General features: G+C 40.8%; 1 non-coding gene across 1 annotated transcript; it reads left to right on the top strand.

The window, feature by feature from the left end:
• Positions 1–1,033: 1,033 nt before the first annotated feature.
• LOC123743595 (U7 small nuclear RNA) lies at positions 1,034–1,086 on the top strand. The gene has a single exon (XR_006770451.1). It is a non-coding gene; the product is annotated as a U7 small nuclear RNA (small nuclear RNA).
• The last annotated feature ends 8,700 nt before the right edge of the window (positions 1,087–9,786 follow it).

Genomic DNA, 9,786 nt, shown 5'->3' with positions numbered 1-9,786 from the left:
AATGTTTTGCTTTCCTTGTAAAGCCTTTTTGAAATCGGACAGTGTGGTTAGATTAACGAGAGTCTTGTCTTTAAAATGGTGTAAAATAGTCATATGTTTGAGAAATTGAAGTAATAGCATTTCTAAGGTATTTGAATAACGCGCCACAGGATTCCACTGGCTGTTACGTAGGTGGGACGATTTCGTCTCACTGGCCCTAGAGAAGTTAGTTCCATTCTTTAACTTTTTAGATTTGTGTGTATTGTTAGATATTACTGCACCGTTGGAGCTAGGAACACAAGCATTTATCTACACCCGCAATAACATCTGCTTAGTATGTGTATGCGACCCAATAAAATGTTATTTTATTTGACACTGTAGTATCCCATGATTGTGTATTCCTTACTATATAATTGTGTAGAATACGTAAGGGATAATCAAAGAGGGGATATCTGTTCTCTGGAAAATAATGAATGACATGGAAGGTGTGGTCCGTGATGCGCTCGTGGAGTGGAACTAACCTTCCATGAAGTTGCATTATTTTCCAGAGAAAGCATAAAGCCCTGAGTTGTTTAAACCATGGCTATATTTTAACATCTTTGCCTCTATAAACTTGCTAATTTGCAGTTAGAAATGTGTTCAACATCCACTAAAGTATCTAGCAAGTTTATTACATAGCTACAGTTGTTGCTTGGTAACCAAACAAACAGACTTGCTAGTTTAGCTAACCAAACTATCAGTCCTATTTTGCTATCATGAAAATCGAATATGACAATGCTAATAAGGTTTTCAATTATTTTGCTTTCAAAAACCACTCAATAGAACATGTAAGAATAAACTATAGCCATTGAATTCTACCGGGCTTTATAGGTAAATAATGAACGTTCTAGAATTTACATATGCCCTGCCTATTTTCCCAAAATTATTAATGTGTGCCACCCATGAGTGAGAAACCTACATGCTAAGTATAGACCATATTGTGTTCCCAACAGATTTGAGAAAATAAGTTCTGAACTTAGCTGTCTGACCCTAGTCTGAACAGCTAGGTTATGGACAATGAGCTCTTTTAGTGTATGTCCAGTAGGTTTTCTCAAGGAGAAAGCCAAAACAAGAAAATAAAACAAATGCAAATCTATAGCGAAAGGCAGAACCACAAATCTTGGTTTGCTTAAAGTAGTTTACAGTATGTAGTCTACAGTATGTAGCCATACATCAACAGCAGTGTATCACCCTGCATACAACTGCTGGCTTGCTTCTGAAGCTAAGCAGGGTTGGTCCCTGAATGGGAGACCAGATTCTGCTGGAAGTGGTGTTGGATGGCCAGTAGGAGGCACCCTTTTCTCTGGTCTATAAAAGCGCCACCAGGGCAGTGATTGGGGACATTTCCCTGTGTAGGGTGCTGTATTTTGGATGGGACGTGTCTTGGTGTCTTGACTCTGTGGTCACTAAACATCCCATGGCCCTTACCAGATAACGGGTAAAAAAAAAAAGAATCATCCCTAGATAATTTTTTACAGTTTGTTCCAATTTGCCTGGTTCCTCCAGCCAACTATTCTATGTTTATCAAGGTATACATGTTTGGCATGTCAATACACAAATATAGATAGCAGTTGGAATATACAACAACGTTATGATTGGCTCCCATAAAAGGCTGGTGCTTCAATAATTTGTAAATGTCCTACATTTTTCTTGATTATCGCACAATTATAGAGTGGAATGATCCCTGATGGAAACTGCTTAATGTTTTACAGGGTATGGAAATAGGGAGGTATTTTTTATGAAAAAACAAATAGGCAATTTGCATCTGACTTAGTTGCTATGAAATTGCTGTTATGGGAGAATGAAATCATCAGTTTGGCAGTGCTTTGCATCCTTTTAGCTGAAATTAGGTGATTCTGTATTACTTCATTTATAATAACATTATATTAACTAATAGCTGCATGTGCATTTTCATACAGGTGCAGCCCATCAGTTCTCTATCCCCTGTGGCAATTACATGAAGTACAAACTAAATTTGCCTGCGTGCAAATGTCTTGTTCGATTTAAACTAGTGAATTTACACCTGTTCCTCCTCTTCTTCTTGGAAAGGGAAAAACAAAACAATCGAAATGCTTGTGTTTGACAATGACATCCAATTGTGTTTGTTTGCAGCTGCCTCCTCTGTTCTATCTTACCCCGTTTATTTTGTTGTTGTTGTTGTTATTTTATTTTACCTTATTGCTGCATTATTGTGGAGCATATTTGCTCTATATAAATCCTCTATATAAATGATTTGTATTACTACAACTGAACTCACAGCGGAGCAGCCCGGGAGCAGAGCTGTGGTTATGTCCAACTTTATGACATGCGGTTGGTTGATGTTAGGTGATGAGAGAATGAGATTATTAATACCCTGTGTGTGTGCAGAGGCCTGCCGTGACCAGTCACAACCTCGTGCACACACACACACACACACACACACACACACACACACACACACACACACACACACAGCCCCCCTGCAAAGCCTCCCCACACACATACGTCCCTGAAGGGATGGTGCAGTCTGAAAGGTTAGCTCTTGATTGTCACTAAGACTAATTAAAATAATTGCAATGGCTTTTGGCCCTTCCCAAGCCCACAAGCCAATGCTTTTAATAGTTCTGAAATGGGGTGATGGTGGGATGAGAGAGGAAACATACCTGCAGGTGACTGGTGCTGCAAGGAAGACAGAACAGGGACACAAGCAAAAGTATTCATACCCTTTGGAATTCTTCACATTTTACTGTGTTACAAAGTGAGATAGAAATTGATTTAATTGTAATTTTGTGTCAACAATTTACACAATGTCAAAGTGAAAAAAAAAAGATTAATAGAATAGAAAATATAGTCATTGCATAAGTATTCAGCTCCTTGAGTCAATACATGTTAGAAACACATTTGGCAGCGATCACAGCTGTCAGTATACTTGTGCAAGTCTCTAAGAGCTTTACGCACCTGGATTGTGCAAAATTAGCCATTATTATTTTAATAATTCTCCAAGCTCTGTCAAGACTTTGGGGATCATAGCTAGACAAAAATGTTCAAGTCTTGGCATAGATTATCAAACAGATTTAAGTAAAAAAACTCAGGAACCTTCACTGTCTACTTGTTAAGCAACTCCAGTGGAGACTTGTTTTGTAGGTTATTGTCCTGCTGAAAGGTGAATTGCTCTCCAAGTGTCTGGTGTAAAGCAGACTGAAGCATGTTTTCCCCTAGGATGTTGCCTGTGTTTAGCTCCATCTAATTTATTTTATCCTGAAAAACTGCCCAGTATTTGCCGATGTCAACCATACCCATACCATGATGCAGCCAACACCATGCTTGAAAACAAAGAGGCAGTTACTCAGTGATGTGTTGTGCTGGATTTGCCCCAAACATAAGGCTTTGCATTCAGGACATAAAGTACATTTATTTGCCACATTTGTATTGCAGTATTGCTTTAGTGCCTTGTTGCATGCAATATTGTTTTGGTATTTTTTGGATTCTTCTTTTTACTTCATTCCTGTCATGCAGCTCAGTTCAGAATGACAACTGTATATATGATGTGTCTGGGTGGTTTAATACATAATCCACAGCATAATTATTAAATTGACAATGCTTAAAGAGATATTCAATTTCTGATTTGTTAATGTTACCCATCTACCAATCACTGCCCTTCTTCATGAGGCTTTTGAAAAGCCACCTGGTTTTTGTTGTTGAATCTGTGCTTGAAATTCAATACTTGACTGAGGGACTTTACATGTGTTGTACGTATTGGGGACAGAGGAAGAGTCAGTCCTTCAAAAGTCATCACAATCCCTATCATGTCAATCCCTACACAGAGTGAGTCCATGTAATTTATGTGATTTGTTAAACCCCATTTTACTCCTGAACTCCTGATCACATTTGTATTAATAAAAAAATTACACTTTGATATTACAGAGTATTTTGAGTAGATTGTTGACATTTCTTTTTACAATTAAATCAATTCTAATCACACTTTGTAACACAATGAAAATGTGAAGGGAGGGACACATCCGGCTCACATTATCGGCTCTTAACCAACCATGCTATTTTGTTTGTTTTTTCGAAATGTTCGTAACTTGTTTTGTACATAATGTTGCTGCTACAGTCTTTTATGACCAAAAAGAGCTTTTGGACATCAGAACTGCGGTTGCTCACCTCAAACTGGATAACATACTACTACAGACACAACCGACCAGGCCCAGATCCCCGTGATTCGCTGGGGAAGGAAACAGAGATTTAGTGGAAAAAGAGCCTCAACAGCCTCTAGTAAGACACGGGATGGGGGCTTATGCATATATGTGAACAACAGCTGGTGCATGATATCTAAGGAAGTCTTGAGGTTTTGCTCGCCTGAGGATAAATATCTCATGATAAGCTATAGACCACACTATCTACCTAGAGAGTTTTCATCTGTATTTTTCGTAGCTTTCTACATACCACCACAGACTGATGCTGGCACTAAAACCGCGCTCAATGAGCTGTATACCACCATAAGCAAACAGGAAAACGCTCATCCAGAAGCTGAACTCCTACTGGCCGGGGACTTTAATGCAGGGAAACTTATATCAGTTTTACCTAATTTCTATCAGCATGTTAAATGTGCAACCAAAGGAAAGTAAAATCTAGACCAATTTTACACCACACACAGAGACACATACAAAGCTCTCCCTCGCCCTCCATTTGGCAAATCGGACTATAATTCTAATCTCCTGATTCCTGCTTACAAGCAAAAAGCAGGAACCACCATTGACTCTATAAAAAAGTGGTCAGATGAAGCAGATGCTAAACTACAGGACTGCTTTGCTAGCACAGACTGGAATATGTTCCGAGATTCTTCCGATGGCATTGAAGAGTACACCACATCAGTCACTGGCTTTATCAATAAGTGCATCGAGGATGTCGTCCCCAAAGTGACTGTACGTACATACACCAACCAGAAGCCATGGATTACAGGCAACATTCGCACTGAGCTAAAGGGTAGAGCTGCTGCTTCAAGGAGCAGGACTCTAACACGGAAGCTTATAAGAAATCCCACTATAACCTCCAACGAACCATCAAACAGGCAAGGCATCAATACAGGACTAAGATCGTATCGTTTAACACTGGATCCGGCACTTGTCAGATGTGGCAGGGCTTGCAAACTATTACAGACTACAAAGGCAAGCACAGCCACAAACTGCCCAGTGACACGAGCCGACCAGACGAGCTAAATTACTTCTACAGTATGCTCGCTTTGAGGCAAGTAACACTGAAGCATGAGCATCAGCTGTTCCGGACGACTGTGTGATCACGCTCTCGGTAGCTTACATCTAGACGTTCCGCTAGCGGAACACCTGCTCCAATATCCAATGATAGGCATGGCGCGAATTACAAATTCCTCAAAAATACAAAAACTTAAATTTTTCAAACACATGACTATTTCACAGCATTTTAAAGATAAGACTCTCCTTTATCTAACCACACTGTCCGATTTCAAAAAGGCTTTACAACGAAAGCAAAACATTAGATTATGTCAGCAGAGTACCAAGCCAGAAATAATCAGACACCCATTTTTCGAGCTAGCATATAATGTCACAAAAACCCAGAAGACAGCTAAATGCAGCACTAACCTTTGATGATCTTCATCAGATGACAACCCTAGGACATTATGTTATACAATACATGAATGTTTTGTTCAATCAAGTTCATATTTATATCAAAAACCAGCTTTTTACATTAGCATGTGACGTTCAGAACTAGCATACCCCCCGCAAACTTCCGGCGAATTCACTAAGAATTTACTAAATTACTCACGATAAACGTTCACAAAAAGCATAACAATTATTTTAAGAATTAGAGATACAGAACTCCTCTATGCACTCGATATGTCCGATTTTAAAATAGCTTTTTGGTGAAAGCACATTTTGCAATATTCTAAGTACATAGCCCAGGCATCACGGGCTAGCTATTTAGACACCCGGCAAGTTTAGCACTCACCAATATCAGGTTTACTATTATAAAAGTTTGATTACCTTTTGTTGTCTTCCTCAGAATGCACTCCCAGGACTGCTACTTCAATAACAAATGTTGGTTTGGTCCAAAATAATCCATCGTTATATCCGAATAGCGGCGTTTTGTTCGTGCGTCCCAGACACTATCTGAAATGGTAAATCAGGGTCGTGCGCATGGCGCAATTCGTGACAAAAAAAATCTAAATATTCCATTACCGTACTTCGAAGCATGTCAACCGCTGTTTAAAATCCATTTTTATGCAATTTTTCTCGTAAAAAAGCGATAATATTCCGACCGGGAATCTCCTTTTAGCTAAACAGAGGAAAGTAAACAAAGCTTTCGGTCGACGCGGGCACGAGCCTGAGTCTCACAGTACTGTAACCAGCCACTACCCAAACGCGCTACTTTTTTTCAGCCAGAGCCTGCAAAGCCACGATTCAGCTTTTTACCGCCTTCTGAGACCCTATGGCAGCCGTAGGAAGTGTCACGGGACAGCTAAGATCCTCACTCTTCAATAAACAGAGACAAGAAGAACGACACCTTGTCAGACAGGCCACTTCCTGCCTGAAACCTTGTCAGGTTTTTGCCTGCCAAATGAGTTCTGTTATACTCACAGACACCATTCAAACAGTTTTAGAAACTTTAGGGTGTTTTCTATCCATATGTAATAAGTATATGCATATTCTAGTTACTGGGTAGGAGTGGTAACCAGATTAAATCGGGTACGTTTTTTATCCAGCCGTGAAAATACTGCCCCCTAGCCATAACAGGTTAAACAGGTCAACATTCACAAGGCCTCAGGGCAAGACGAATTACGAGGACGTGTACGCCGAGCATGTGCTGACCATCTGGCAAGTGTTGTCACTGACAGTTTCAACCTGTCCCTGACTGAATCTGTAATACCAACATGTTTCAAGCAGACCACCATAGTGCCTGTGCCCAAGAACACTAAGGTAACCTGACTAAATGACTACCGACCCCCCGTAGCACTCATGTCTGTAGCCATTAAGTGCTTTGAAAGGCTGGTCATGGCTCACATCAACACCATTATCCCAGAAACCCTAGACCCAGTCCAATTTGCAAACCGCCCCAACAGATCCACAGATGATACCATCTTTATTACACTCAACACTGCCCTTTCACACCTGGACAAAAAGGAATACCTACAGTTGAAGTCGGAAGTTGTGGGAGTTAATGTAAAGAAGCTAGATGCAGCTGCTATGCTGAAGAAAACAGCAGGAAGTAGCAAGGACAATGAGTACATTGACCGGATAGGAAGGTGGGGGCATGTAGTGCAAATACCATCTCTGAGTAGGATGTCATGACAGAGATTGCATTAGCTGAGAACATAATAACATTATCGCCTTCTAACATACTATTGTCAGGAGGAAACAGGAGAAGAATGGTGGCAAATTGACTGACATGTGAACCATATACAATAAATGTATTTTTGTTGTATAAGCTAGGGGGTTCTGCCACCATTGTAATCCAGACCGGAACAGATGTGTGCGTCATCAGGCCTTAACAAGCAAGAACTAATATGGAGAAGAACTGTCACGGAATTCTAGGACCAGTGGAGATGCGGAATCAGGCGCAGGAGACAGAGGCCCGGAGCAACAGATTTTTAATGCCACGGTAAACAAAAATACAATAGCCGAAAGGCACAGGGCGCTTAAATAAGTCCGCCAGGAAAACACATTCCCAAAAGAAAGCACGAAGAAAAGCGCACGGGGCGCAGCCTGGCAATAAGTCGTACACAGGCTAGCGAAACAGGCCACACACACAACTGTCCTGAGTGGACAATAAACAATCCCGCACGAGAACCCAAACTGAAAATACACACTAAATAACCCCCCACTAATGACAGACACAAAACAGGTGCGGGATAGACAGACAAAACCAAAAGACACAGAAACATGGATCGGTGGCAGCTAATAGGCCGGCGACGACGACCGCCGAGCACCGCCCGACCGAGGAGGGGCGCCACCTTCGTTGGATACTGTGACAAGAATGGTCTAGGGAAGCTATTTTCATATAGAGGGAGGGGACTCTATACGTTATGCAAAGACAGAATCCTATAAAGATAGGACTCTGTAATATGAGAATTTAGTATTTTTCATGGAAGGGCTCGGCTCTGTTGCGTGTATAATAGGGTCCTTCCATGGAAGGGCTCGGCTTTGCTACTCTGTATTAAAGTCTATATTGAATTCACAAGTTCTCGTAAGAGTGTTATTTTTTTGAAGCAATATTCCACGACAAGGTTTACATACACCTTAGCCAAATAAATTTACACTCAGTTTTTCACAATTCCTGACATCTAATCCGAGTAAAAATTCCCTGTCTTAGGTCAGTTAGGATCACCACTTTATTTTAAGAATGTGAAATGTCAGGAGAGAGAATGATTTATTTCAGCTTTTATTTCTTTCATCACATTCCCAGTAGGTCAGAAGTTTACATACACTCAGTTAGTATTTGGTAGCATTGCCTTTACATTTTTTAACTTGGGTCAAACCTTCCGGATAGCCTTCCACAAGCTTCCCACAATAAGCTGGGTGAATTTTGGCCCATTCCTCCTGACAGAGCTGGTGTAACTGAGTCAGGTTTGTAGGCCTCCTTGCTCGTACACGATTTTTCAGTTCTGCCCACACATTTTCTATAGGATAGAGGTCAAGGCTTTGTGATGGCCACTCCAATACCTTGACTTTGTTGTCCTTAAGCCATTTTGCCACAACTTTGGAAGTATGCTTGGGGTCATTGTCCATTTGGAAGAACCATTTGCGACCAAGCTTTAACTTCCTGACTGATGTCTTGAGATGTTGCTTCAACACATCCACATAATTTTCCTACCTCATGATGCCATCTATGTTGTGAAGTGCACCAGTCCCTCCTATAGCAAATCACCCCCACAACATGATGCTGCCACCCCTGTGCTTCACGGTTGGGATGGTGTTCTTCGACTTGCAAGCCTCCCCCTTTTTCCTCCAAACATAAAGATGGTCATTATGGCCAAACAGTTCTATTTTTGGTTCATCAGACCAGAGGACATTTCTCCAAAAAATAAGATCTTTAACCCCATGTGCAGTTGCAAACCGTAGTCTGGCTTTTTTTTATGACGGTTTTGGAGCAGTGGCTTCTTCCTTGCTGAGCAGCTTTCAGGTTATGTCAATATAGGACTCGTTTTACTGTGGCTATAGATACTTTTGTACCTGATTCCTCCAGCCTCTTCACAAGGTCCGTTGCTGTTGTTCTGGGATTGATTTGCACTTTTCGCACCAAAGTACGTTCATCTCTAGGAGACAGAATGCGTCTCCTTCCCGAGCGGTATGGTGGCTGCATGGTGCCATGGTGTTTATACTTGCATAACATTGTTTGTACAGATAAACGTGGTACCTTCAGGTGTTTGGAAATTACTCCCAAGGATGAACCAGACTTGTGGAGGTCTACAATTTTTTTATGAGGTCTTGGCTAATTTCTTTTGGTTTCCCCATGATGTCAAGCAAAGAGTCACTGTGTTTGAAGGCAGACCTTGAAATACATCCACAGGTACACCTCCAATTGACTCAAATTATGTCAATTAGCCTATCAGAAGCTTCTAAAGCCATGACATTTTCTGGAATTTTTCAAGCTGTTTAAAGGCACAGTCAACTTAGTGTATGTAAACTTCTGACCCACTGGAATTGTGATACAGTGAAATAATATGTTTGTAAACAATTGTAGGAAAAATTACTTGTGTCATGCACGAAGTAGATTTCATAACCGACTTGCCAAAACTATAGTTTGTTAACAAGA

Source organism: Salmo salar, chromosome 06 (genome assembly GCF_965601325.2).
Source record: "Salmo salar chromosome 06, fSalSal1, whole genome shotgun sequence".
Classification (NCBI taxonomy): domain Eukaryota; kingdom Metazoa; phylum Chordata; class Actinopteri; order Salmoniformes; family Salmonidae; genus Salmo; species Salmo salar.
This window is presented reverse-complemented; position numbering and strand designations above follow the sequence as displayed.